Raw genomic sequence first — 19231 nt, 5'->3', positions numbered from 1 at the left:
GGCACGAATATAAGTTATTGATATTTTAAAAGAAAATTTTTTTGCACATTTACTTAGTGTAGGGTATTATATGGTCGGGCTTGATCGACCATACTTTCCTACTTGTTTAATACTAAATCAAACCGAGAATCAATATTTTTTTAGAATAAATAGGCTTACACTTTCACAGGCTCTTTAAAAATAGTATTAAATAACTATAATTGATTGCACAATGTTGGTCCAACATTCCGACTAAGTAAAATCCGAAATACATGCGTAGTTCATTTCGAAAGCGACATTTTTAAAGTCAGATTGGAAATAAACCACTATTATTGTTATTACTTTCTTTAAATATGAATATCCTTAGAAGTTGTAATGTTAGGCAACTTATTAATTCCTTCAAGAACATAAATTTTCAATTTTATTACTTTTTCAAACAAATTTTAGTTGTGTGTAAAAATTCGGTTCTTAGAACAAAAAAAAGCTATGAAAAATAATGAAATATTCCGTTAGCAACAAATTTGGCCATCACAACAAATCTGAATTCCCGACAAAAATTTGCCATGTAGGAACCCTAATACATACTAAAGGGCTGCACAAGCACATTCATATGCTACTCAAGACATTCACCAGCACAACAGTTACTTCCGATCGTTGGGTATTTATTTACAAAACGAATGAGTGTGAATAAGGAACAATAACAACCAACGACAGAACAAAACAAAAAAAAGAGTATAGAATGAAATACAGTATACGACAATAAGAGTAAATATACAACGAAATACCGATTGTTTTCTTATTATTAAATATTCGTGTGTATAGAAATTTCTAAATTCTAGGAATAAGATTTTATTGTTAAAAAAAAACGTAAAAACTGTACCACTTCCAAAAAATAGCGAAGAAACTTACGTTAGGCCACACACATTGAAATGCATACATAGAAAAATTCATTCATGAAAATAAAAATAATTCGAAAGCAAAGCATTGGATCTGTGTTTTATTTATTCCTTAGAGATTATTTTACCTTCATAAGGACTTCAAATTTACTGACGTTAACGATCTTCGGGTCAAATTTGACCCAAATAGAAAATAGATTTTTTTAAAAAAAAAAAAATAACGTTGACATTTGAAATTAAATTAAAGTTATAAAATATCAAAAATATCAACCACTCATTTTTAGAAAAAAATTCAATTTTAATTTTAAAATATCAACCACTCACTTTTAGAAAAAAATTAGATATTAATTTCAAAATGGGTCAAATTTGAACCGAAGACCTTGTGAATGATAAAAGAAGTAATCAAAATTGTTTTAATCACTATTATTTAAATAAAAGCGTTTTAATATTTTGCCAAAAAACCGGTTAACCGGTTATTATTAAAAAACCGAAACCGAAACCGGTTTATATTAAATTGCAATTTTTCGAAGAAACGGTAAACCGGTTTCTAAAAAATGTCGGAAAATCGATCATCCTACTACATACGTATGATTATTGTAAAAAAAACTCAAAATATTAATCATACGCCACCATAGACACAAAAATAAACGAAAAGTATGCTACAGTTTTAAAACAAAATACATAAATTCCCCTAAATTCTACCGCCTTTTTATAGTGATATGAATACATTTATGATGTAACACATCATATTGGTATGATTGTTTAAATTGATTTCAAATAATATCCAAAGTAACTTTGTCAAATGTTTTGGGACTTATGTATGTGGTTATGTAGCTGTCTGTTTGTATTTAAAATTACGCTGTCCAACAAATTGAGACTTTTTAATTGGAACAGAATAGCGATCCTATAATTCTGAAAGGTCATGGTGAGTAGACCATTTTTGTAGAATAAACTTATAGTCCAGCTTTTCTGATATTTTTTTTACAGTGGGTCAAAGTTTTAATTTGTTTAGCATCATACTAACTGAAAAAAATGTTGTAAGTTAATGTCTGAGAGAATTCTTATTGTGAGATTTATATTGTGGAAGATCATAACCCTCTAGCTCCTCTCCTTAGGGGTCAATTTGACCCTATTCTACACGCAGAGAAAAAATATAATTGGGCATGGTTACTGTAACCATTTATATAGTGTTACAAGTTTTTTAACTATATTATAGTCACAGTAACCATTTACATGATTGTGGTAACCATAATATGGTTAATTTACGATTCACATGATTGTCTCAACTATATATATGGTTACAGTAAACATATATATGTTTGTGGCAACCATATTTATGATGAATAATTTTATCATAATATGTTGTTCTCAGATTATGATAAGCCTTAAGCCGAGAGCACCATAATATGTTAAGTCCTTCATCATATAAATGGTTGTCACAAACATATATATGTTTACTGTCATGTGAATCGTAAATTAACCATATTATGGTTACCACAATCATGTAAATGGTTACTGTGACTATAATATAGTTAAAAAACTTGTAACACTATATAAATGGTTGCAGTAACCATGCCCAATTAATTATATTTTTTCTCTGCGTGTACGAACACTTTTGCCAGAAAATTTCAGTGGGGATCACAAAAGATACCCATGTTGAAAATTACACGCCACTTCGGGTCTCACATTTTTCAAAAAATTGCCAAAAATCCAAGTAGGAACATTTTTTTTAAATAGTTTTTTTTTCTGTTTGGCCTTTCAATTCATCGTATTGCGTATTTGATATTGGTACATTGACTAATCATAAGTATTCATCAAATGCAAATAGATGGCAAAAAATTTAGATAACAGATTTTGCTTCTATACCCCTCAATAGTTGTATATTGTGTTACTGGTAGGGGAAATTGTTATGTAAAATGTGTGTTACCCATTTTTATGGACGCACTTCTAATTCAGATTTTAATCTAGTTAAACTTTTAGTTTAACGGAAATTATTACAATTTCTTACACATATATTCGGTTTTCTCAGGGTATAATGATGAAGGGCCTTCAACAAAACAAAAAAGATAGTAACTTTGAAAAGTAAGCAGTAGTAAGAAATTTCGCAAATGAAAAAGACATTCCTAGTTGTTTAAATTGTTTTAAGGAACTTTTCTAATTAGTATTTCAAGTTGTTGTGACATTGTTTATACTCGCAAGTTTGTAAGAAAACTTTCAACAACCTAATATTTACAACCAGTTTTTATTTAGGAAAAAATAACACAAACACACTTTTTTTGGTAGTTTTTACATAAACAAAAAATACACACTAAATCTAATTTTTCTTTTCTTTATTTTTGGCACATGGATAAAACTGCATGAGGCAATAAAACCGAAATGAAGAAAGAAAAACAAAACAAATTCTTTAACATTAAGATAAAGAGAAAGAAAAGCAACAAAAATGAAATAAACTTTTGAAAACAATCTTTTACCGCAACATATGTTTTTGGTTGTTTGTCAGAAAGATGCATGCAAGATTGTAAAAATTTCATAAACTCAACTCAATCATGTTTTGGTTTTATTGATTCAGAAAATTTATACTTTAAACAAGAGTCAGTAAATAAGCAACGTATTTCGTCAAAGAGAAATTTATAAAATTTAAATCATTTTCTTTATTTAAGTTGGCGCAACCTTGACATCCAAAAATATTCTGTTTTGTTAAATACATCATACGTATGCATATTCATATACAAATAGACAAACAATATTAACAAATGCTTCCACCATATGCAAATGGGTCTGTGTTTTTCTTGGTTTCTTTGTCTGTATGAGAGTGTAAAATTTAAAAGCGATTATGACCTTAACACCGGAAGCATGTTATTTACAGTGTAACACCGCTGCCACCAACAACAACATTCAATTTAAGTGTATTTTTTCTATTTAAATATTTTTTTATTTTCAGTTTGCATTCATTGTTGGTGTTGCATGTAAAACTATACTTATACTTATTTGTATTTTAGTTGTATGCATTCGTTTGTGTTGGAACATGTGAGTGTTTTTTTTATTTCATCGGAGTTGTTTGCCAAAACTTTAGTTGTTTTGAAATTAAAATTATTGATTTTACTCCATTAAACAGGTTTCTTAGAGAAGTTTAGCTCTATAATTGCTCAAAAAGTTTATATACTTATCTATAGTAAATATTTTTTCCTCATATCCATACGTTTTATAATGAAGTCCAGTTATGTGTGTACATTGACAGCAACTGAGTCATCTGCAGACAAAGTGCTTAAATATCATGAAGACGTTTAACATAAATTCACTGCTTTAAATCTATAATTTCCATAAATTAGTAAGATAAATTAAAATTTCAGAATTTTTATGAAAATCTGAAAATTTTGTAAATTTTTTTCGATTATGAAGAAGTTAATATGTATATTGTAAGTATGACTTAAAAATGCGGGATTTTTAAAATTGAGCTACTATTGGAGACTCTGTTCCAAAGTGAAGCATATCCCAGAGAGAGAGCGTTCTGCATCGATCGAAACAAATTGTAGTTAGGCGGGGCACGGTCTGGGTTGTAAAGCGGGTGAGGACAAACTTCCCAACCACTTCATTCTAAATACTTTTTAATAGGTATTGCAACATGTGATTAAGCGTTGTCAGGATGATATATTACGGTTTCATGTCTGGCTGTTTTTCGCAAATACTCGCTTCCAAGTAACCAGTTGCGTTCGGTACAGTTTCCCTGTGATGGTCTGGTTAGATTTCAGCAGCATATAATATATAGGACCCTTTTGCTCCCAACAAATGCAGGCACCTTAGTGCCATTGATATTTGGGTTTAGTGTAGATTCAGCTGGTCGGCCGGGTTATCGATTGATTTGTTTCAAGCGTTCAAGCATTATTTCGGACATGCAAAATCGTCTTTCAAGGTCTCTCGAATGGTGCGAAGTTTACCTGCTTCTCGAAGCGTTTTGAAATTGTTGCTTGAGTAGCTCGCAATGTTATTGTAATGTCTCCAATTCTTGGTCTTCAAACTTGTTTGATTGGCCTGGGCGATTTTTGTCTTCCTTGTCAACATCTCTACTGAACCGAACAAACCATCTCTCGTACGTTAAAAATGATGGAACACATTCACCATAAGCTGAGCATTCGGTGTGCTTCAGCGGCCTTTTATTTTAAATTAGAGAAGTATAAAAAACCTTTGTTTGTTCAAAATTCGATATTTTCGAAGCAAAAAAAGACCTTGTTGATCAATAACTAAATGAGAATAAATGACATATTACGTTTAAGTTATTAGAATCAAAACCCGCTTTCATAAGATACACCATATGTTGTAAGTTTAAGTTATAAAGATTTGTTTACATAAAATCCGGTAGCATAAATGTTTTAATATTTGTGTAACAAAAAAACCTCATTCAATACTTTAAACCACAAATTGGTACTCATTTATTAATGTTTAAGAATAGCTGAAAGTAGAATCTAAAATTGATTTCTTCTTAACAAAATCGGTGTTTTTGTTTTGATGAATCGAATTAACTATTGCACAATACATTTTTTATTAAAAAAAAAAACAGAGAACCACTATGCACTAACTTAGATATCAATCCATTGCAGCTTTTGAATAATGATAGGGAACTAAATTGGGTCAAAACTTTATTGAAGAATGGTGACATATACTAGGCAGTAAACGGAGGCAGGCATATAGCTATATATTTATATAGTTACAGTTGAAGACAATCTTGGTTTTTCAAGCAATTTGGTTTTTCAAGCAAATTTTTCAGCAGTCGTACAAATATATTCCGAATATTTAAAATTTTTAACAGAGTAACGGCAGATATGTTTAAAAAAAGGAAAGTATTTCAACAAGGATTTTAAAAACAAGCTTTAAAAAAGGTAACCCGTTCAAGTGGAAAAATTATATGCTTTTGTAAAATATAAATTTTTGTTTGTCATTTTATTATGAAATTTAAAAAAATTTACATTCTAATTCTTAAATATTTTTTTCGTTTACACCTGCTTTACCAAACACAACATTTCTCTTTAGAAAATGCCTACGTTATGTTTTTATTCCTAGCACTTCCTTTCGCCATTATTTACAATAAAAAATAGACGAATTATCATTCTCATCATCATACACTACGTCACTTGATTTAATGACCAACCGAAATAAACGAACTTGTACAAATACTTGCACACAGCACAAATACACAGCAGGAAGAAACAAATAAAAATTTTCTCTCTTTTCATCTTGTGCGGACGAGTGGCAGTCGTAGGCCTAATTGGAAGAGAAATAAATGTAAACACACACACACACGTGTTTGCACATAGAGAAACAAACAACTTTATAAAAAAAAAGGAACTACAACAATAATAAAACTCAAGGTCATCTCGTGTATCAAAACTTCATAAAACAGAAAATACAACTCCACCACAAATGTACTCTACTATATGAATGTCATACACACACGTACTCATACTCAGACTCACACATACAACGAGCATGTATCGCTTATAGTTAGTTGTGTTGTACCAAAAACAACATTTCTACATCAAAACACAAAAAACTGAAAAACAACAACATCATGTTGCCAAGTGTAAACATTGACGTGCAGTTTCGTAATTGTGATTGAAATTTTTTCACTTTTATTTCATAATTTAAATACAAACACATACTACACTGGCCAATAAAATAAACCGTATTATATCTTAGCGGGGAAAATGTCAAGGCCATTATATGTTAGGCTTTATTAGAAATCGGCCCATTATTTCACCTAGCCCCCATACAAATATCCTACCGAAATGGTCATAAATGTTCTGTTTATATTTTTATTGAAATATGTAAATTAATTAAATATTAATGATAATTACAGTAAAAAAATCTACTAGAGATTAACCCTATATCTCATTTGGGTCAAAATAACCCACAAACTGTATTATCCCAAATTTTTCAGTTTTTCTAAAAAATTTGCTCTTAAATAATTACTTTTCAATTAATGAGAAATAAATGACAAAAATTGGTTAAAAAATGTCAATTGTTATTAAAAATTCCTCAGAACATTAACATGTCTGAGGACTCTTGAACAAGAAATTTTGGGAAAAAAAACTAATTTGAAAGTAAATTTTAATTAGGCTTAAGTTCATTTTATTATAATTTATTTGTAATAATTCAAAGAATATCACTGAAAACTAAAATTTTTAGACAATTGGCAAATTGGAATGCACTTACTATTATTAGAATATGGGGAGGCTCTATCTTTGATTTTCACGAAATTACTTTTTGATGGTAAAATGTCCAGTAAAACAGCCCTCATCTATGGTGTGAATTTCATAACGAACATATATTTTTTTTTGTTGCTGTTTATTTATTATTTATGAACATTTGTTATTTCTCTATCTTATACAATTAATTTTTTCCGAATGCAAAACCCTCTATATCTTTTCAAATAATTAATTTTCAAACATTTTTTTGGAATATTTTCTTGCAATACACATTTTCTTACTAATTTTAGCTGCTGAATATGAATTTTTTCAATCACTTATCAAAATAGCGAAACCGCAACCATTATTTATCTAAAGCTCTATCCAATTTTGCTGCGGATAATAATACAGTTGTTGAACAGAAATTCTTAAGCTGGGTTTCCGCATACACCGTAATCGGCGCCGATAACGAAAACTGAAAATCGTTGGTGTTCGTCCCCGTCTCGTTTCTGAATTGTTTTCGTTTCAGTTGGGTGCGTTGCGGCATAAAACAGAAACGAAATTATTTTTTAAGTTGTCAATTGGAAATTAAATAGAATTTCATTATTTTTAACCAAATCTATTATTTTTTCCTCTTCCAATAAAGAAAATTTATTTTTTTATTAATTTTGATTTGCTTTAAATTTGAAATAAAAAAATAATTAAAATACTGATCGGTGCCGTTTCGTTCCCAATTTTCGTTGCCGATTTCTGAAACGAACTTTTTTCGGTGCAAATGTATGGAACTTCGTTTTCGGTGCCGATTACGGTGTATGCGGAAACGTAGCTTTAGAGAAGATTTTTTACTGTAATTCTCATTAATATAAATAAATTTAGATATTTCTATAAAATAATGCAGAAAGTTAAGGAGTTTCACAAAATTTATTTCATATAAATAGTAAAATGTTGCATATATCTGACCTTTGACCTCGATGCGCGTCCCGAAATCGATTTCCGGCTTGGTTTAAATATTCAGCTCTCACAATATTCTGGCCGGTACGCTTCAAAATTCTAACAAAATTTTTTCCCATACAACTTATTGTCACTCTAATGTACATTGTTAACATATAAATAAAACCAGAATTTATTTATTTTTTAAATTATTCGACTAATACTTTATTGTTCGAATAATCGAAGAAATCTTAAAAATTAAATAATCACTCTAATAAAAAAAAACTATTGTGGCTCTTTTACCTTCTAGAATCTAGGGGACTTGAAGAGTATGGACACTAGACATGCCCTTAAAAAATATATTTGCTTTGGATGGGTGTCTTGAATATATGACGTAGGGAAATGCTAATAACTTGGTTATTTTTAACTCGATGTTCATGCTTTATACCTTGTTAGAAAGATAATTTTCTCTAGAAGCTTCGCTTTATTTAAAATGTTTAAAAAACAGTATTCAAATAGGGAATTTTTTAAGATATCGAAAAAGGTACCATTATTTACCGAATTTTACAACTTTCAATCGATTTCCGGCACGTGTTCTAGTTATCCGTTTTCACTTAAATTTTGCAGTAGTTAGTTTTAGCTACTAACGAATAAAATAAGACCCATCTATTTTTTAAGGGCATGTCTAATGGACACATTAGTGCAATACACTACGAAGGCTGCTGATGATAAATAAGCTATTAATATAGATCAACGAAAATATATATTTTATATATGTATATGTTTATGCTTTATTTTCTTTAATGAGTATGGAATTGACAGATTTATTTCTCAACATAAAGGCCCTTTATAAGGTCATCTTACACTCTCTACATTTCTAAATAGGATACAGTACTCATTTGGTAAAACTACAATAAATATAAAGTTTTTTATGAATACAAATTAAATGGCATTGTGTAAAAGTAGTGGTGGAATAAGCAAAAAATACTCCACTACACGGATACAAACATCCATTCACATGTTTATATCAGTTGTTTAATTTTGGTGTGTGTTGTTAATTCCTTTTTTTTTGCTGTTTGTAAACATTGCGTGTGTTACTTTGGGGAACATGTGTGTCAATGTCACACAAAAGAAATAATAATTTTATTTCACTTGACTCCACATAAAGAAAATACATACATACGTACTCTCTGGGAGCAGGATGGGTACACAGGACAAAATAATAAATAATAAAAGCATACCTCTGGGATGATGAACATTCATCCTTTCACTGAAGAAATATGAAATAATTAACAAATAAAAAACTAAAATTTTATTAAATTAATTTTTAAATTAAAGTTTTTTCAAAAAATTAATAAATATTTTCAACAAAATCCAACTTGGTGCTACAAAAAGTTGGCCAACCAATCATATGTCTGCCGTCAAACTGATTCCAATGTTATTAAATAGTATCGGGAGAACTTGTCCCTTGATAGACTTCCTGGTTTATGTAGAAGGAATGGTCCACATGATGTTTCTATAGCCAATAAATAGAAAATATTTTCAAAAGTGCTCCCAATACATCCGGTAGGAAAGCAGTCCGGGTAGCTCAGTACTAGGTCTATTTGGTACGAAAAATTAAAGCCAATGCAGGTTTAAAAATATACAAGGCTCAAAATGTTCCTGACAGCAACTCTGCTTAAAATTTTGAGGCCAACGACAGAGCACGGAAATTGAAGTCATATTTATACAAAAGATATTCCTGCTACATAATGGATGACGAAACGTATGTTCTGGAATATATTTTTCTGGTTATTATTTGTATGTTGCTGATGCTCAAGGTAATGTAGAAAAGCTTAAGACCCAACAGCAGACAATTTTCACAAAAAGTTCTTGGATGGCAAGTAAAATGCAGTTGCGGCAAAACAAGCCAAATTCTTATTACAAACGGTTCTATAAGTACCGAAATTGACATCAAGGAATGTTTACAAAAGAGGATGCTTCTATTCACAAGACTTTTTAATACGTCCACTTATTCTTGGCCTGATGTGGCAAGGTCTTGAGTGGTACAAGAACAATAATGTGGTATTTGTACCAAGAGAGGCAAATCCTGGGCTGTTGTTAAAGGAGAATTGAAGATCACAAAAAAGGTGTCCAAAAGTGTGGTAGATTTAAAACGCAGACGGACTACCTGTTCGAACAAAGAGACAGAATGCTCAATAAAACCTTAATGGAGGGGTTTCCGGAAAAGGTTTATAAATTCATTGCTATTGATTAAATCTATAAAAATAATATTTTTTATAAATTGTAATAATAATTTCAATCAAATAAAAAAATAATCAAAACTGTAAGTTTAGTGGTTTCATTATTATTAAGATTTATGTATGTTAAGATTTTTTAGATCTCAGTCCTTAATAATTATAAGAGCCAAATAATATTTGTAAGGTTAGCTTCACTTATTTATAATAAAATAACAACATTGGGACATGATTTTGATCACTCATTAATAGCTAATTTATTTGTAATTGGATCTTAATTAAACTGATATGATGCCGTATTAAAGATATGTATATGGATTAACTAACACAGTACAACATTTTTCAGTTCATTGCTTTGGGACTCAATTCTGAAAGTAGCCCCAAGGATAAGAACTTCTGCATCATTAGTTTTGTCAAGTTGGCTGCCCTAATAATTTAATGACCATACGAATTTTTTTCCTCAAGGTGGATTTTTATCACTTTTTCTATATTTTATCACGGTTATATCTCGTATACCGTACGGAATATCTCTTTTGTGGGTGAAGCAAAGTTGTAGATATTGAATAGTAGAAAAAAAGTACGGAACATACCTACCCGAAAAGGGTGCACCCAGTGCCTTAAAAATCGCAAAAATGCCCATTTTTGAAATTTTTTTAACCAATTTTTCATCTTTTTTGCTCAATAACTGGATTACAAATCCAATTATGGACCGATCACCATAAAATTAGGTCGTGTGATTTGTGTCTATATGAAAGTTATTTATCATGAATTTTGTAGGTATACCATAATTTTTAACAGATTTATTCACTTTAAAGTGATTTTCGGAAGCGGGTCTTATATGGGAGCTATGACTAATTATGGACCGATCATAAAAAACTTTGGTACATATAATTTGTTCGGCCCAAGGACGAAGCCTGTTGAAATTGGCTGAAATCGGTTCATTATTCCCGAAATTGGACTTTATCGTTCATAAATGTTTAATTTATATATGTATCTACACAAATTTCGCTCAAAATAAGTTTTATATATATAAAATTCATGTCAAAAAATTTTATTATGATCGGTCCATAATTATTCATAGCTCCCATATAAGACCCGCTTCCGAAAATCACTTTAAAGTGAATAAATCTTATAAAAATTATGGTATACATACATAATTCATGATAAATAACTTTCATATAGACACAAATCACACGACCTATGGTGATCGGTCCATAATTGGATTTGTAATCTAGTTATTGAGCAAAAAAGGTGAAAAATTGGTTAAAAAAATTTAAAAATGGGCATTTTTAAGGCACTGGGTGCACCTTTTTCGGGTAGGTATGTTCCGTACTTTTTTTATACTATTCAATATCTACAACTTTGCTTCAGCCACAAAAGGGATATTCCGTACGGTATACGAGATATAACCGTCCTAAAATATAGAAAAAGTGATAAAAATCCACCTTGAGGAAAAAAAATTCGTATGGTCATTAAATTATTACGGCAGCCAACTTGACAAAACTAATGATGCAAAGGTTCTTATTTTTGGGGCTACTTTCACGTGCAATTGTCAGAATTGAGTCCCAAAATCATGTGTTGTACTGTGTAATTTTAAAATAGACCTGCTTTCATTAAAACTATTTAAACTATAACCTCACGTGAATAAATCTGTGTTAGTTACATCTTAATATGATAGCTAAAGTGAGCTGATTACCTTGAAACTATTTAAACATATTTTTATAAAGAACTAACTTTTCAATTGTTTGCAGTTCTTAAATGAATAGGAATATGACAATATGATATTTTAAATAATCAGGGTGAGAAGAATCATAAGACAGTCAAGAAGACTCAAGAGGATTTTTTCAGACAGTAAAAGAAAAGTCAGCATAGACTCTTACATGTCATAAAGCAGTAAGGTACAATCAATATGTAAATAAAACAAATGCATTTGTGTTACATTTCCTCTTCACATTTTCCATAACATAAATTATACTAAATAAATATATATGTGTTTTTTTGTAAAAGACTAATTAACGTTTTCTCATTATTCGTATCAAGTACATACATATTTACAAAACTCATTAGGAGTTGAGTACCGAGTATAATTTCATTTATCGATTGTTGGCCGTAGGCGTGTGTTGTTTTCTACAATCAGATTTGCGATAAATAAAAAATGCAAAAATTTTGTCCTTGCTTCATACACACACACACACACACTATTGAAGTTATTATTTTTCTAGTTTTTTTAATAGCAGTACATAAAAAAATGTACAACGTTTATGAATTATTTATAAAATTCATTTCACAGTTCATTGCTAAAACGATTCGTGTTGGGTTGTTTTTTTTTTTTTGTTATTTATTGTGGTGGTGGTCACGTGATTCAGCTAATAAACTACTAGAAGTACAAACAATGTAATGGATCATAGAAACAATGAAAAATTACAATACATATTAAATAGGAAAGGAAAATAAAAACTGATTGAAATATCAAATCAGTCTTACTGACTCATCTGGCATTAATAATACACCGCCATTCATATGAAATGAATATTGCAAACGATCAAAATCGAAAACATTCTTGAAGTTAAAAAGCTATTTATTTATCTACAGGTCCAGCTTACCAACAGCTAGTATTAGGACAAACATTTTGATAAGTGATATCTTTGAAAAACTTTTATTTTAGCCACCCTAATATACATACGTATACTTACATGTGTATTTATAGATAAACGTATGTATTATTCAAGATGTTTTTGATTGACCCCAATTGTCTATTATTAATCACTGGAATGACTGGTCTATTGTTTGCCAAAATTATAAACTGATTTACTACTCTGCATTGAAAGTCTACATTTTAGGTGTAACAACAATGTTAAATAATTTCATTTTGACATTTTAAAATAGTTTTCAATATGTTTGCTTAAAAATACAGTATTAAAATGAAAACTTCATTTAAACTGTAACTAAATACCAAATGTGGTATTCTATTTTTTCGATAAAAAAAAAACTTTTACAAATTAAATTTTATTATTTATAAAGTTAAATAAAGCTTAACAGATATTCAACTACCAAATGGCGCCTAATAGACACCAAACTGGCTGATTCAGCACAACATTAAAAGAAGAAAATAAATTATCTTTACAAAAGCAAAAGAAAAAAAAAGAAAAAAAAAAGAAACGAGTCATATTCACACACAGCTTGAATAACATTTGGCAGCAAAAAGGAAGAATAAAAATTCAGGAGATACAGCACAAAAGATATAAAATAAAAGTGTATGAAAAATATATGCCAAAAAGAACCACAAGTTCATTGACTTTAAAGCAAATGTAAGAAAATATTTTTGTAATTTTGAAGAAATCTTCAAATGCACTCATACGCATTTCCTTGTAATGCTCCTCTTAACTGAACAACTAAAGAAAAAAGTTACAAACAAAAAAATAAAAAACAAACTTAAATTGAAATTCATATAGTAAATAATTTTATTGGTATAATAAAAGTCTAAAATAAGAAAAGGAATAAAAGCATGACATCAACCTTCATAACAACCTCAAAGTCAGTCAATTATTATTTTATTTGATCAATACTCCTAGTGCATGTATTGCCACTGCTTTACCTTACATGATGTGTATTTTAGATTTTAGTCTTTTTTTTTTTTTTTTTTTTTTTACAATGACAATATTTTATATACACTGAAGAAAAGGATACGTTGAATCGAGCGAATTTGAATTTAACGTCTTTGATTTCATATTTAAATCAAAATTTGATATTCCAAATTTCTCTTATTTGTGTCTTTGGCCATACCAACTACATATATTAGAAGTATTGAATTCAGCAAATATGACTCGTAACGATACAAATGTCCTCCCGAATTGAAATCTAACTTTACACTGTCACCCAAGAGGCTTTTCTGAAGATTCCGTGAAAATTTTATCAATATCGGTCCAGCCATTTTTGAGTCCATACGGAACATACATACACACAACCATTTTTATGAAATATAGGGCATTAGCGGTATAATGTAAAAATTTGATTTTACCACACCCCTCCGCCCACAGACCGATAATCAAAAATCTGAATTTAGAGTGTTACCCGCTAGGCTATTCTGATGATTCCCTGAAAATTTCATTAAAATCGGCCCAGCCGTTTTTTAATTCATTCGGAACATGTACAGTGGTGGCCACCAATTTAAGACAAATACTTGAATTTTTTTCATCAACTGAATTTTAAGTGCGATAGAGCCAAAATAAAAGGACCTCTAAGGGTATGAAATTTATTATTAATGTTTCTAGTTTCTGAAAAATGTTTGGAAAAATCGGTAAAACATATATGGACAAAGATATGTGGAAATACGTTGACCCACCTCAGCGAACATCCGCTGTTAATAACATGAAATGACCGAAACTAATGGAACTAAAAATAGGAAATTTGGTCCGAATATTTTATAATAATAAAAATATAATGATATAAATGTGAGAAAATATGTTTATTTAAAAAAAAAAAAAAATTGGTCAAGTTGTAGAAAAATTTTGTGTGTTCGTGGTGAATATGTATGAATTGACACAGTCGAATAAAACACACTTGTGTGTTAAAACAGTCCTCATGCATACATATTTGTGGAAATATTTGAAAAAATAATTGACAATCACGTGGAATTTAGCAAATTTTGAAAAATTTTTATATGAGAAAATTCGAAAATCTTTTTTAAGAATGGACCTAATGTAGTATTTTAGGTGTCTAAAACCATATTTAGAAAATTTCCTTTACAATTATACCAGTTTATAGCTAATCGGTTGGATGGTCTCCGAGTCTATAACGGACATAGGTAGAAACATTTTTTGTATTTTATATATAGGCAAATCCTGCGTGACGAACGTTTCATTCGTAAACGTTTTCATATTTAAATATGAAAATTTTTTGGTTTTTCAAATAAGATACATCCAACGTATACTATACGCTATAGTGAGATTTAAGTGCAATTCCAAATGGCATAAGACATTTCCTTTCAATTGCCATTTCTTGTGAAATAATGGATCGCAAAATTTTGTGACGCACGTTACAAAAAGTGGAAGTAACATTAAAAGTTGAAGTTTTTATTCGTAATTTTAGCGAATTTGGCATAATAAAGCACACAAAATCTTATACCTAAAAGAAAGATGAATGAAAGAGAATTCTAATATAACTTATTTGCATGAAAAAACATTTGCCGTTTTCATAAAAAGCTGAGAACATTTTGTGACGCACGTTACGTGACGCTTGTTACAAATTATCCACAGATGCTAGAAAATTATCTCCTTTTCCGTGAGAAATTCCATTCAAAGTGAAATTACTCAAAATTAATTTGTATTTGAATTGAATGGTCAAAAATATAGCTGTCAATCGAACCATCTTGTTAACATTTAAGTAATGATAAAAACACATTAAAAAACAAGTAAGGAAGTATGGTCGGTCAAGCCCGACCATATAATACCCTACACTAAGTAAAAAAGCAAAAACATTTTTCTTTTAAAATTACAATAATTTATATTTTTGAGTGATTTTCGGAAGTGGGCTTTATATGGGGGCTATGACCAATTATGGACCGATCACCATGAAATTAGGTCGTGTGATTTATGTCTATATTAAAGTTAACTATGTAGAATTTTGTGTGTATACCAACATTTTTAAGCGATTAATGCACGTTAAAGCGATTTTCGGAAGCGGGTCTATATGGGAGCTATGAGTAATTATGGACCGATCGTAATTTGGTGACATGAATTTAAAACATATTTAGAGTGGAATTTGTGGAGACACATATATAAATTAAATATTTATGACCGCTAAAGTCCAATTTCGGGAGGACATTTGTATGGGGGCTAGGTGAAATAATGGACCGATTTCAGCCAGTTTCAATAGGCTTGGTCCTTGAGCCGAAAAAATAATATGTAACAAATTTCATCGAAATATCTTCAAAATTGCGAACTGTACTCTGCGCCAGCCAGCCAGCCGACCAGACGGACGGACATCGTTTAATCGACTCAGAAATTGATTCTGAGTCGATCGGTATACTTTCAGGTGGGTATTAGACTAATATTTTTGGGCGTTACAAACATCTGCACAAACGCATTATACCCTCCCCACTATGGTGGTGTAGGGTATAATTAAAATTTGTTTGTGTAATATTAAGATATCTGAGCTAGTGTTGGATTTGGTAACCATTTTTGTATGAATGACCATCGAAATACATTTTGTATATATATAAAATATAATATACATATCTAGTCTAATATTACAATTAAGAATTCCAAGTTTGATTCATTTAAAATTTTTTTTTTGTTAGTAGACTGTTTCTGGGACTTGTCCATATATAGATTTAATTTTTTTGAAAGATAATTATAACAAAATATTTGTTATAAAAAAATGCATACATGATGCAAATGCAGTTTTCCGATGCACTATTGGAAATGTTAAGTAAAATTTAAAATTTGTTCAAATAAGCCAAATAAATATTTTTATGTGTCCCCAAATAAAAACTTATACGCAATTTTTACGGGTACATATCTGTCATTTATTCTCAGTAAGTTACGGAACAGTATAGTGCAAATTTAGTGACAACAAAGCGTCATATGCGGGAAGTTTTGCTTTACTACTTTGATTTGAGAAAAAGTGCCGCTGAAGCAGGCCGATGAATCACCGAAGCTTATGGGGAATGCACTCCATCGGTTTCTACTTGAGTGAGATGGTATGTTCGGTTCAGACGTTCAGACGATTTTGACACGGAAGACAAATACCGCCTAGGCCAGCAAAAGAAATTCGAGATTGTTTTAAAACTCCACAAGATCTAACTAGATCATTGGGAGCTACTCAATCGCTCGCTCGAATTTTAGTTTGAGAGGTATTTAAGCTTTTACATAGTATTGTTTTAATATTTTTTGTGCCACGTGTTTTTAATAAATAAATAAAAAAGAGAATTGATTAAAAACAAACAAAAAATATTTGTTTGTAAATATTTAAAAACTATTGGAATTTTATCTATCGGACCGTTCATTTACAGAAAAGTACAACGATCCCGAGTCAAGTTAATATAAGATTGGAACAGGCGTAAAACAGGAAGTGTTTTTGGACCTACCCTCTGTTTAATTTTGCCTACGAGCAAAAAGGAAAATCCAAATATAGCATCTAGACAAATGAATAAATACCTCATATGGCGAATAAGGGTAAATGAGTTAAAAAGTAAACATGTTACGTTTGCTCTAAGGAGGGGGAATTGTTCACAGGGACTTGGAAGTACTACTAGTGAAGGATGAGTTTAATATGATTGCTACAAGGGTGTGAATGATAAGTTTAACATATTATGGTTACCACAATCATATAAATAACTATTTAATAATAATATAATTAAAAAACATGTACAACTATATTTTTTCTCTGGGTATAAGCATATATTTTTTGTAGTTTTAGACTTAAATGCTACTGTTGGAGGGAATATCACGCTTTTAGTTGTTTGTAATTGGGAGTATTAATTGATCTTGATATGAGACCACAAATCTAATATATGTGTTTATCCCAATCTAATCTAACTCTGGTTCTAATTATGGCCAAAAAACAATACGTAAAGTTACAAGTTATTTTGCAAACATGCCAGAATATTTTCGGCTATTTTCTAATATTTATTTGAGGTATTTAATCGTATACCAAAGCATATGAAATTACTAACCAAGTACTTTAAATACCACAACCACCAGCTCAGCCAGTCCGTAACTGTCTATATTATCACAAACATCCTTCATTGCAATCACTACACAATAAGTTTGTATGTGAGTGAGACTGTCTGTCTGTCTGTTTAGTCTATGTACAGTGCATATATGGTGTAATTTATTTAACCTTTTTGAATAATTAATTTAATTTCGTTCTAAATAAATATGAAAATTAGAAGGTTAAAAATGGCATATATTTTTGCTTTATACACAGGATAATAGAAACAAGAGGTGACGCGCAGATAGCGGGGAAGAGTATGAACGAGATAATACATACACAATAATAATTCATTATAGACATTTTAAATGCACTCACAATATTAATTTGTGTAAACGCATTTCGATTTATCAGGTGAATAGTTTAACTGGCTATGTGATCCTAAATCATTTACATATTTTAAAACCATTTGTCATTTTCAAATGCATTAGGGTGAACCTTGAGAGCAATAAATATCAAAGCATGCAATTTACACAATTTATTTTATGCTTTGACATTTAGGCCAATAATTTTATTTAAATAATAAAAAATCAACATCAACAAAAAATAACTTTCCACTTCTAAACACATTTTAAAACCTCAGAGGGGATGTGTCACGACTTAACATTCGGAGTTGTCATAGAATCCAATCATTGTCGGCATCGGTTTTGAAAACGATAGAAAAAGTACATTGGTCTCATGAAATCGAAAGTTATCTGTTTTACATTAGATCTAGAATTAAATTCTTTATCGATTAAACAAAAAATTACATTCGATTTTATAAGTCAAATACCCATTTTTTGTCGTTTTCAAAACCGATTCCGACAATGATTGGATTCTATGACAACCCCGATTATCCGATTTGATACTCAAAATTTCAATGTTGTACTACTGCATCAAGTGTCATAATAATCGAACCCGCACTTCACTAAATGCACATAAAAAGCACCCTTAAAAACATTCTAAATGCGGACTAAGTATATAAAAAATTGTTTTTTAAACTTTACATATATTTTTGGTAATAAGCTTTAATTGCATTGCCCAAGTGATACCCAAAATTTAATTACTTAAAAAAAATTAGACGGCGATGAAAACACTCTAAGCCTATATGAAAAGAGTTAGCGATATGAATGTGTGAATGTGATTTTTGAAATGATAGTAGATGATAGATAGATTTATATTCAAATAATTCCTCTTCTCAGATCCCACAAAAAAAGCAATTTCAATATAATAAGTGATTTTATATACTTTAAGAGTGAAAGTAATGCTTCGCAGTTTCTACTGATACTTAAAACAAAAATAAAAAATAAAGTACAAA

General features: G+C 30.0%; 1 protein-coding gene across 3 annotated transcripts in view; it reads right to left on the bottom strand.

The window, feature by feature from the left end:
* The window catches only part of shaker (Potassium voltage-gated channel protein Shaker), a 338010-nt gene that overhangs the window by 230766 nt on the left and 88013 nt on the right, over window positions 1-19231 (bottom strand). The window lies entirely within an intron of this gene.

This window comes from Calliphora vicina, chromosome 4, assembly GCF_958450345.1.
Source record: "Calliphora vicina chromosome 4, idCalVici1.1, whole genome shotgun sequence".
Lineage (NCBI taxonomy): Eukaryota > Metazoa > Arthropoda > Insecta > Diptera > Calliphoridae > Calliphora > Calliphora vicina.
This window is presented reverse-complemented; position numbering and strand designations above follow the sequence as displayed.